The sequence below is a fragment of the Ostrea edulis genome, chromosome 5, assembly GCF_947568905.1.
Source record: "Ostrea edulis chromosome 5, xbOstEdul1.1, whole genome shotgun sequence".
Taxonomy (NCBI): Eukaryota; Metazoa; Mollusca; class Bivalvia; order Ostreida; family Ostreidae; genus Ostrea; species Ostrea edulis.
The window spans coordinates 55057308-55069543 of NC_079168.1; the positions used below are offsets into that span (position 1 = coordinate 55057308).

Below are 12236 nucleotides of genomic sequence, written 5' to 3' on the forward strand. Positions count from 1 at the left end.
TTTAACTACAGCAGAAAGACATGCGTAACGTATAATGCGACATATCTACCGGTGACTCAGTGGTGCTTGCCTCGTGACGAGGAGGTCATAGGTTCGAGCCACGCTCGTGCATTGGCCACGTTGGAAGACGTGAAAATAGGTAGTAATTAACTGCTCCTACACTAAACGCTCGGCATTTAAAGGTAAGAATTACGGGTCTTTCGGTTGGGACTTTAAACACAGGAGTCCCATGTTGGAACTAGCATTGGCACGATCACAATCGTTGCTACGACTGTAAGTGCCATGATAAGGTCTAAATGTGTAGCTTTATATACACCTGGTGACTTCTTCATGAAAGGTGAATATAACGAACAGTGATCGATCTCACAACTCGTATAAGCAATACAAAATATATAGTTGTGCAATCACGGACCCCTAGATATACTAGAGGTGGGGTCAGGTACCTAGGAGGAGTAAGCATCCCCTGTCGAACGTTCACACCCTATATCTTGATCAGGTAATCGGAGTTATTCGTAGTCAAAATCAGTGTGCCAAGAACGGTCTAACAATCGGTATGAAACACGTCATGTGTTAATCAATATATTATCGATTGATCAGTACACCTTGCTTGTCGTAAGAGGCGATTAAATGAGGCGGTCTTTCGGATGAGACCGCAAAAACCGAGGCCCCGTGTCACAGCAGTAGATCCCTCCTAGCTCAAAGGTCATAAGCGCCGAGCATATATCTAAATTTTCAGCCCTTCATCGGTATTGTTGACGTCTCCATATGAGTGAAAAATTCTTCAGAGGGACATTAAAGAATATACAAGCAATCAATCAATCCTTTGTAAGTGTCCGACATTAAAAGTGAAAGTCACGGTCTTTTAGATATGTTTCTTAAAAATAGAGGTCCCGTGTCGCGGTAGGCGTTGGTACGTTTTAAAAGATACCGCCTTTGCTACCGCCTTGAGTGCCATGCATACGACTAAATCTGTGACACTTAACCGACTGCTGGTGACATAGTCTCAATCATCCAGACGTTTGCGTATACTCCCAACGAACGTCTGAATTCTTTGTTCAGTATCTGAACGCAAAGCGAAACTTACTGGAATTCTGATAATGACGCTGATTGGCTATAGTTGCAGGAATTACGTAGAATCGAACTCTAGAGAGTTGAAGGATAAATTTTCCACTGAAAAAAAACCAAACGATTCAGTGTTCAGAACGTTTTTTCCAGAAAGGATCTCTTTGGACTCTTCCTTGTGTAATATTATGTATGTTGAATGTGACACCTGAGATTACCCATCGTCGGTTACCCACGGGCGCTTCTAATCGATTCTCTCCATCATCATTTGAGGGAGCGTGTGTGGACTGAAAACCGTGGTTTGCGACGATGGGAATTATCTTCATCTAACTACACTATTTTCAATTATTCTTGAAAAAATATCGGTTATTTGAATTTATACAAAAAATTACCAATTTTTATCAAGCACTATATAAAATATAATGCAAACATATTTTCTTTCAATAATGTCCTTGAATTTTGGTTTACAAATCAGCACCATTTAAGGGACATTTTATATCTATAGAAAGTATCGAGTCGTTTCTTAGGGAGCATACATAAATGTCTGGAAAACCAGGACTAATTCCCGCGTATGACTCAGAATAAAAGCCAAAGGAATCTCGCAGTAGGGATAAGTGTTACAAGATTTATATGTTTCGATATTTCGTTTTAGTGATTTACCATAACAGATATATCTCTTTTTTGGTAATGGAAGACAATTGTCTTGTACCCAGCGTGACCCCAGATAGCAACACCGAACTTGTCACGTCTGCTGCCGCCTTGTCCACCGGAAACGTCTTAGAATACAGGTGTAAAACTGGTTTCTCTCGCGCTGACGGAAATCTCCACAGAGCCTGCCTCAGAAATAAGGAATTTACGGGCTCCCAGCCAGTATGTGAAGGTTAGCTATCACTCTTATTTTAGTGGTTAAATATTAAAAAATGCAGTGCATATGTATGAAGCGCTATATTAATTTAAACTCAAATAATTGAAGATATCTTTAATTATTTGAAGTGATTATCAATTAATTTGATGTGCCCAACACTTCAATTAAAGATCTCTTCAAATAATGAATGGTATCTTCAATTCCCAATTATTGTGTGCATTAATTAATATACCCCCCGCAACAAGTTGTGGGGGTATACTGGAATCGGGTTGTCCGTCTGTCTGTCCGTCCGTCTGTAGACGCAATGGTTTCCGGGCTCTAAAGCATTATCCTTTCCACCTACAGTCACCATATCATATATTTGGACTACCTATGAGCTATCGATTTTGGGGTCAAAAGGTCAAAGGTCAAGCGCACTGGACATCGAAGTAGCAATATGGTTTCCGGGCTCTAAAGCGTTATCCTTTCCACCTACAGTCACCATATCATACATATGGACTATCCATGGGATGAAGATGTTCCCTATCGATTTTGGGGTCAAAAGGTCAAAGGTCAAGCGCACTGGACATCGAAGTAGCAATATGGTTTCCAGGCTCTAAAGCTTTATCCTTTCCACCTACAGTCACCATATGATACATATGGACTACCCATGGGACGAAGATGTTCCCTGTCGATTTTGGGGTCAAAAGGTCAAAGGTCACGCGCACTGGACATCAAAGTAGCAATATGGTTTCCATTTAAATTCTTTAACGGCTTTTTTCATCGCATGGAGATGCTGTGTTCCTAGATACCTTTTGGATCATAATACTGAAGTTTTACTTATTACCAACACCCTTTAGGAGATTGGGGTAAGCGGGGGGGGGGGGGTATTCTTAGTGAGCATTGCTTACAGTACCTCTTGTTGAATTGGTGATAATATTAATGAATTCTGCTGAATTGAAGTGCGGTATAGTTGAATTGTTGCTCTCTTTAAATCCGGGTTAGAATAAGTCCCTAATACCCCTTGCAAGTCGTACAGGTAAAAGGCGACTAAATGGGGCGGTCTTTCGGATGAGACTGCAAAAAACCGAGGACCCGTGTCACAACAGGTGTGGCACGATAAAGACCCATACCTGCTCAAAGGCAGTAAGTGCCGAGCCCAGGCGAAGTCACAATTTTAGGTGCAAGTTTACATCACACAGAGATTTCCTCTTTTACGACAAATATTTGGGGCAAATAAGTAAGAGTCACTCCTCATCAGTGTCCTGTGTTAATCAGCCCTCTGACTTTTATCAATTGTTATATGTATAATTCATACTCAAATTGTTAATATAATATTTTTAGATATTTTTACCTTAACTCCCGCTTTGGCACTCTTGAAGCCAGAACCCCCCAACCCCCCATAAAATTTCAGATACACTGGCCAGTATTTGCACGATGTGAGAATGGATTTTAATTATACATTGACGTAAAGTTCTATTATGATAAATCCATGTTAAACCACAGGCCTTGGGGCATGCAAATCCAACCCCCTCTTATTTTTTTCTGATCTCGGATCAATACATTTATTATACCCCCGCAACAAAGTAGAGGGGGTATACTGGAATCGAAATGTCCGTCTGTCGACGCAATGGTTTCCGAGCTCTAAAGCGTTATCCTTTCCACCCACAATCACCATATCATACATATGGACTACCCATTGGACGAAGATGTTCCCTATCGAATTTGGGGTCAAAAGGTTAAATGTCAAGCGCACTGAACATCGAAATAGCAATATGGTTTCCGGGCTCTAAAGCTTTATCCTACAGTCACCATATTATACATATGGATTACCCATGAAGCGAAGATGTTCCCTATCGAATTTGGGGTTCAAAATTCAAGGGGACTGGACATCGAAGTAGCAATATGATTTCTGGACTCTAAAGCGTTATCCTTTCCACCTACATTCACCATGACTACCCATGAGACGAAGATGTTCCCTATCGAATTTGGGGTCAAAAGGTCAACGGTCAAGTGCACTGGACAGCGAAGTAGCAATATGGTTTCCGAGCTCTAAAGCGTTATCCTTTCCACCTACCATCACCATATCGTACATATGGACTATGAAGATGTTTCTTATCGAATTTGGGGTCAAAGGTCAAGCGCAATGGACATCGAAGTAGCAATATGGTTTTACATGTATCCCAAGAGTATTTTTTGTCATGTCCTTTCTTTTTTTACACTCAAGAAAGAGGTAATTTGTACCTATTAACAACACCCTTTGGGAGATTGGGGTAAGCGGGGGTATTCTTAGTGAGCATTGATCACAATACCTCTTGTTTTCTTTTTACTTATATTTTGTAAATAAACATTTAAGATGCTCGTATCTGTTACGTGTTAATAAGGGTTTCGTTATCAGTGAATGCTTTATTTTTTTATTGTTATTTTTTACAAATCGCTGAAAATTTAAGTTTTACTAATATGTAACAAAAATACATTTTATATGATCCTAAATGTATATTTTCAATTCAAAAGTAAGAAAAAGGTGTGTAAATCCCAGATCAGAAAAGGTTCGGGGCGTGTTGCATGATCCATGGCCCAAATGCCTATGTATATTAAAATACCTCTATTGTAATCCCACCACGTGAGACTTCTGGTGAAATATCGAGTTCGAAACCTTCGATAAAAATAAGCGATAAATTTTCTCCAGAAAAATTGTGACACGTGGACGCACCGAATACAACTAGCATCGCGATGCGCGCTACAATTCAGTTGATGGTATCAACAATACGCCAGTTTCGAGATACGAACTCTTCTGTATAGGAGGTGCATTTAGTGGAACTTTGAATGCCTAAGTGGAACAGAGTGGATATACAGCCAACGAGGAAGACGATGAAATGTATTAAAAGCGGCTTCTCTTTAAATGTGTAAATGTGGGAAATACTAAATACTATCGAAAGAATTTTTTTTACCTAAGTGAAAACATACAAACAATGTCATATTTGCAAGAAATATCTTGGATATGGTACTTATGACCAGCAAAATAACGTGATAGGATAAGAATTCTATGTATTTAATTACTTCCTAAATACTTATCACTTACTTAGTTTGTGTATCAGTCGAATTCGGGTTATTAAACAGCGTATGAGAAACTTACTGAGTACATTCACTTACGCTGTGATGAATATCTGTCCCACTCCCGCGTGTAAACAAATTCTTTCGCGCCTTACTATGTACGATAGTTCTACAAAGGGAAATAACTCGGACGTATCTCGAAACCGGCGTATTGAATTGATGCGCACTACAAAGGCATATTCAAAAATATGTTTGTTTCCCCTCTCCTGACCCTAAATTTCAAAGGAGGCTCAGTAGGTAAGTAAAAGGGCTTTTATTTTTAGCCAGCAGAATTTTATTGAGTATGAAATCCCCATGACCATTAATAAAGCCTGATACCAAAACGTCATATAGCATATCATTCCATGTTTCTTCTTCAAACTCGTAAAGTCGGTTCTTGCTTAACGTTCTTTGATTGCCACATTTAACAATTTGGGGAAGGTGTTGATATTTCGTACAGTACTCCATATATTTCGGAAATTCACATTATCTAACCATTGAATATAGACATATATTGTATATGTTTAACGGTTGATTCGACGAATACTGGGGTTTCATGAGATTTTTTCTGCTATGTATGCCACATATTAACACTTAAATAAAGTCAGGTAGATCGTTGCAACTTCGGACAGTGGTGTTATTTCGGACACATGGTGTCATAACTTTGGACAGTAAATTCGGTTGCTGCCTTTTATTTGTGGATTACTGTGCTTTGTTTTTGCACATTATGCTAATTCATATCTGGTAGTGATTTTGATATTGTTTATATTATAAACCCCCCGCAACAAAGTTGTGTGTGGAGTGTGGGGGAACACTGGAATCGGGTTGTCTGTCCGTCTGTAGACGCAATGGTTTCCGAGCTCTCAAGCGTTATCCTTTCCACCTACAATCACGATATCATACATATGGACTACCCATGGGACGAAGATGTTCCCTATCGATTTTGGGGTCAAAAGGTCAAAAGCCAGGTCAGTTCGTACCCTGTTGTTGGTATATATTCATAAAATTCGTCATATGTTATGTATTCGCTCTTCATTTATTATCAATACGAATAATTTATAGAAATTAAAAAAATAAAAGTTGTTCTAAAGGTAAAATAAGCTCTTGATTCATGAAAATGCTACTAAAGTCCTTAACACTCGTGTGGCAGGGATGGAGACCGGACCAGACTAATGAAAGCGGCATTGCCAGAGTTTAGCTATTTGAATAATTATTATTTAAAGGCACTGGGATGATATATTATTTAAAATATTTAGCTAAAATATTTGTGGGGGTATTAGTTCACATCTAGACGTTATTGTGCAAGTATGGAAATTAACCAGGATTCGAATTGACCGGCTACCTAACATGGCTACGTCAACAAACGAAATCATTTGAAGCTGGGAGTTTTCAGGTCGTGTGGGGCTTTAATGAATATTTGTTTAGACACAAGTATAATAGGAAAATATGTTAAGAATTTTTTATACTAAATTTATGAGACAGTAACTCAAGAATACAACGATATAAGTCCTCAACCGTGCGCAGCTTTTTGTGCGCCGTAAATCGAAGGTTTTTATAAGGGGTGGCTCTGTAGCTCTCTGTTATGTCAAAATATTTTTTCAGAGAGCTACAGTTCTGCAGCTACAATTAACATAGACAGTTGCTTCAACAAAAATGGAAACATTCATATCTAGTGATCAGTCATAAAATTTTTTTACTTTGTTCAACGCCACTCCCATTCCACGCACAAGTACTCTTAAGTTTAAATTTAAAAAAAAAACATGCTAGAGTTCTTCATTGACATTATCTCCGTGGCCGAGTGATTAGAGCATTGCGCTCAAAATCACATGACCTCTCACCTCTGTCGGCGCGAGTTCGAATCCCGCTCGCGCCGGTAAGTGAGAAAGTTTCCCGGATTACTTTCGGAAGGTCGGTGGTCTCTTCCCAGATGCATTGTATCTGGGTTCTCTCTTCCACCAGTTTCGACTTCTTAATTGTACCTAAAAACAACAAAACTTAGCGAAGGAATTCTGGCAACTTTTCGCCTTGCTCGTGTTTTTATATTACCTATTATTATTCTTACATAACGCCTCTCCTAATAAGGGAATTCAGCACTCTCATCTCCCTGGCTCTATGTGAGAATCTACTTATTTCGGAATTGACCACAGTGGAATAGTGCATTCGTACCCACTGACCACGTAAACAAATTATCTCTGACATCTGTGCATTATCTACATGTATCTAGTAACCTGCAAGTGTCCGTAATTACTGTCGGCTTGCCGTGTTTACTCTTAAAATCCACCTATGACGTCATTCTTTTGTTCGAACACTCCATTATTTTTCAGGAATTGAGTGTTCGGAAAGTAGGTCAACCTTTATACAAGTAGATATAAATACATGCAACAAAAGAATGAAAACAGTAAGACATGATTAAAATGCACAAAGTTTAGTTTTTATTAATCCAGCAAAGGTGGATTTTAAGTGGGTCAATGTACTCGTATCACTCCATTCCTTAAAAGCAATGGACCTCGGCCCCTTCGGTCCATTACTTTTAAGGAATGGAGCGATACTCGTACATTAACCCTTGCATAATGCTTATCGGGGTTTTTTTTCCCAACAAAATGTAATGATAATCAAATTATATTATTTTCATTTAAAACATTTTTGTTACGCGATCCTTTGTCTTTTAGGCTTTTATATAGGAGAAAGTCCACTTGTAGTGAAAAGGTTACATGTCGGTGTCCAACAAGTTGACAATTGCTGTCCATTATTTTTAAGAATGGACAGATACTGTCCTTTCTTAAAAATAATGGACAGTAATTGTCAACGTATTGGACAGTGCCAGGTAAACCCAATAACTTATTAGACGTCTACAGGTAGGCTGAAAATAAGAGAAAAACAATACGTTTGTCAAAGAGATACAAATTTAATTTTGAATTTCCTACAAGTAAGAATCAACACAGATATCGGAAAAATCACTGAAACACTTAAAACGATATTTTCCCTTAGTAGAATTATCTGCTTCAACTTTAAGGTTAAAACTTTTTTAAATTCCATTGTATCGCATCAAAACTTAAATGTGAAAGACATATTTCCATACTGTATTTGAATTTCGCTGGATTTCGTATTTGAATTTCGCCGGTTGAGCATCACTGAAGAGACCTTATTTGTCGAAATGCGCATCTGGTGCATCAAAATTGGTACCGTATAAGTTTTACATTCAGTGGCACATGCCAAAACTTCTTCACAACGCTTTTTTGTTTTCTTTATTAGCATATCCTAATTCTGAATTATTATTTTCGCTTTCATGAATAATTTCATTTCACGAGTTGGGCGTATTGAGTTCTTTTGACTGGCGTTAATTATTTCCTCATCCAAATATATTCGAAAACACAAATGCTTTTCAAATCAAAATTTGGCTCCATAACTTTCTCACCTTTCATATCCATAATATAACACTCATTAAGATAATGTACAGTACTTTCATTAAAATCCTTAAATTGTGATTGTGCAATGAAAATGCTCTCCCCATCAGAGGAAGACATGATGATATAGCCCAGTACTATAGCGTGAGGGAATATAAAACCTGCAATACAAGACTACTTACCTTAAATGGGGCGGTCCTTCGGGTGAGACCGCAAAAACCGAGGTCCCGCGTCACAGCAGGTGTGGCACGATATAGACCCCTCCCTACTCCAAGGCCGGTAGAGCTGAGCGTAGGCCTAAATTTTGCAGTCCTTCACCGGCAATTGCGATTGAAACTAGCAAATACTTCATACGGTGTGGAATACCCTCAAGTCAGTAAGCATATAGATGGGAGAAATTTCACAGACCTCTCTCTTGATAACGAACGAGTTTCATGTCTTTGAAACTTTCTTAATGATATAAGTATTCAATAAACGATATTATTCTCTATAATTCCAGCTTCCAGTACGTTAGCAGAACCCAATAATGCCGCACCCCTGCTGCAGCTTGGGAGATCGTTAGCTACAAAGTATTCTTACACTGCTCTGAATGATATGATGAGCATACAAAAATCCGGAAAGATCGTCAAATGGCAATTTTACAGCGAGACAAACGGGATCGCTAGTTTACAAGTTTGGCGACCAACTTCTACTGTTAAAACGTGTGTACTTAATGTCAGGGTTGTTTGCTTCATGGGATGTAAAACAATGGAATCATAGAATGATTTAATCAATAGATCAATATAATTATGCAGAAGTCATCCCTCATGCTACATGTACCATAGTTTATATCCCTCTAATACAAATAACAAACTTTTTATGCTCCTGGAATCGAAGATTCGGGGGCATATAATGGTTGGCATGTCCGTCTGTAGCAAAAACCTTTGACCTTGGTCATAAGTAGTAGAGTTTTTATATTTTTGTGTAGTTTTCATGGCAATCCATTGAGACCAAATATTTGACTTTGTGACCTTAACATTGACCTGGTTCCATTTTGTTGTAAATTGAGGCATTGGCGTTTCACAAACACATATTGTTACATCTGTAGTTTAAAATTTCCTTTTTTTATTATCATTTCTCTAAGACTATCAAGATTAGTTCATATGAACATAACCTGAGAAAAGGTCATATTTAAATATGACGTATGTTGCGTACAGACCGGTTCTATAAAAAATGATCATGTACTTCAGTCATGCGTGCGTCATACTGTAATTGTTTAATTACTGCGTGGGTGTAAATACAAACATTACAATAATTTTCAAATTGTAATTTTCGTATTCACACCCATCCAGAAATTCAAATTCAAAAATTAAAACATGACACTTGATTTGAGATTTATGGGTTCATCCCCGATCTGGTCTTGACCATTGTATTCTGGAAATTTCTCCTTTTCCATGACATAAAATAAATGTAAGGCAGATATACACCGTACGTGTACTTGTATACAACCGTTGACACAAAATAGTAATAATGAATTACAAATGATACGTAGTTACTAATTAGTAAAACAAAATACGAAGTGTTTCCTGGAATAAACGTTTCGATATGTTATATTGTGGGTCTCAGTCCTCATTCCCTCCCTTTTTCGTCCTCCTTTCCTTTCTTTTACTCTGCACCCTTCTATAATCATTGAGAAATTTGAAAGTGGTTGAGGGAAACAACTTATGCGTTCTCTAACGAGTACACAATTCTGGTTTTAAAAACATGTCTTGCTGCATGATTTTGAGAAACGCTCAAGTGTTTTATTATCACCAAACAATGCAGGTTATATTAGAAAAGTTACATACCGTTGATGATTAATGGGATATATTTTTCACAAGGCATCACGAGTTATTTCCCCCGAATACAGATTGCGCACAGTACGTTGTGGTACTCATGAATAAATAGAAAATTAACGATAACTGATGGTAATAACATGCAAGTGGCAGTTAAGAAATTATTCTAAGAATTGAGTGTACTCCAGATGTCCCTACCAAACTTTGAAAGACGATGAAAGGACTCATTAAATCAATATTTAGGTGACTGATTGTATCTATATTTAGTTGACTGATCGTATTTATATTCAGATGACTGATTATATTTAAATTTAGGAGACTGATTGTATCTATATTTCGTTTACTGATTGTATTTATATTCAGGTGACTGATTATATTTATATTTAGTTGACTGATTGTATCTATATTCAGGTGACTGATTATATTTATATTAAGTTGACTGATTGTATCTATATTCAGGTGACTGATTATATTCATATTTAGTTGACTGATTGTATCTATGTTTAGTTGACTGATAGTATCTATATTTAGGTGACTGATTATATTTATATTCAGGTGGGGACCGACCTGAAGTTCATTATATCCAAAATTCAATATAACCAATGCTGAACTACACAAATATTGCAAAATTAATGTAGGGTCATTTAAAAATCTTCTTAATAACCACTGGGCCAGAGAAGCTGAAATTTACATGAAAGCTTCCTGACAGGCAGATTCAAGTTTGTTCAAATCATGGCCCTGGGGGTAGGTTGGGGCCACAATAGGGGATGAAAGTTTTACATAGAAATATATAGGGAGAATCTTTAATACTCTTCTCAAGAACCAATGAGCCAGAAGAGCTGAGACTTACATGAAAGCTTCCTGACATAGTGCAGATGGGGATGAAAGTTTTAGATCGGAATAAATAGAGAAAAACTTTTAAATTTCAAGAACCAATGGGCTAGAAGAGCTGAGATTTACAAGAGAACTTCCTCACATAATACAGATTCAAGTTTGTTCAAATCATGGCCCCTGGGGTAGGTATATAAATATATCATCTGTTTTCCGTGATGATTAACCACAATCCATGTCTATATTTTTGTATAACAGTTTAGGTTAAGCTTTTAGGTTCGAAGTATTTCGAAATTCAATGAAACAGCACATGTGTAAATAGTTATGAGACATATTATTTGAGAAAAATGTATAAAGCATTTTTTTAATTATTTGATATAAAGTTTTCATGTAGTTTGGTCATAAATCATGTATTACCGATCCACCGTTAAAAGTAACATTTATTCTATTGTATATTCATATAGGTACACTTTGATTGGTCAGAATGAGATTTCTGAAACATACGTTGGTAGAATTCGCACATACGAGGTGCCAATTGATAACCAGATCGAGGTTCAGTTAGGAGACATGATTGGCGTATTTCCCCTCAGCGCTGAAATTCCGTATGAAAGATGCAACACGGCTGATGTAGGAGCAACGTATGGTTCCGTGATGGTGTCAGTGAGCAGGAAATCTACAACGAGTTGGAAAGTTTTGTCTGATTACTCGTTCAAGGACGTGAGCTACAACTGCAGAGTCATACCCGTAACTGCTTTCATTCGGTAGATACCATGAAGGAAACGGTTGATTCCCAGAAACTTACAATCATGATTTATTCATTAAATATACTTCAACGATAGTCTTAACGAACAATGTTTTGAAAACGTTATCTTATAATTGTTTTAGTCAAACCAATAAAATTTGCACTTATTTTGCAGTCTTACAGAGGGACATTACTAAGTTCATTTTTATCAAACATCAAGGATTTGTCTCAGTCAAACTGATATCATTGTTCTCCTAGACCAATTTTCACCTTAACATGTTTATTCAGTATGCAATTTTAAATGTAAAAATGTTAACCTTTTTACAAAGAATCCAAATGAAAGGTGAATATAACGAACAGAAATACATCCCACCTCTGATATATCCTGGGGTTCATGTTTACCCAACTCTTCATTTTGTATTCCTTTTAAGAGTTATGGGATTGAT

General features: G+C 37.3%; 1 pseudogene; it reads left to right on the top strand.

Moving 5' to 3' along the window:
• LOC130054968 (uncharacterized) overlaps window positions 1-11958 on the top strand; it is a 57069-nt pseudogene extending 45111 nt beyond the window's left edge.
• The last annotated feature ends 278 nt before the right edge of the window (window positions 11959-12236 follow it).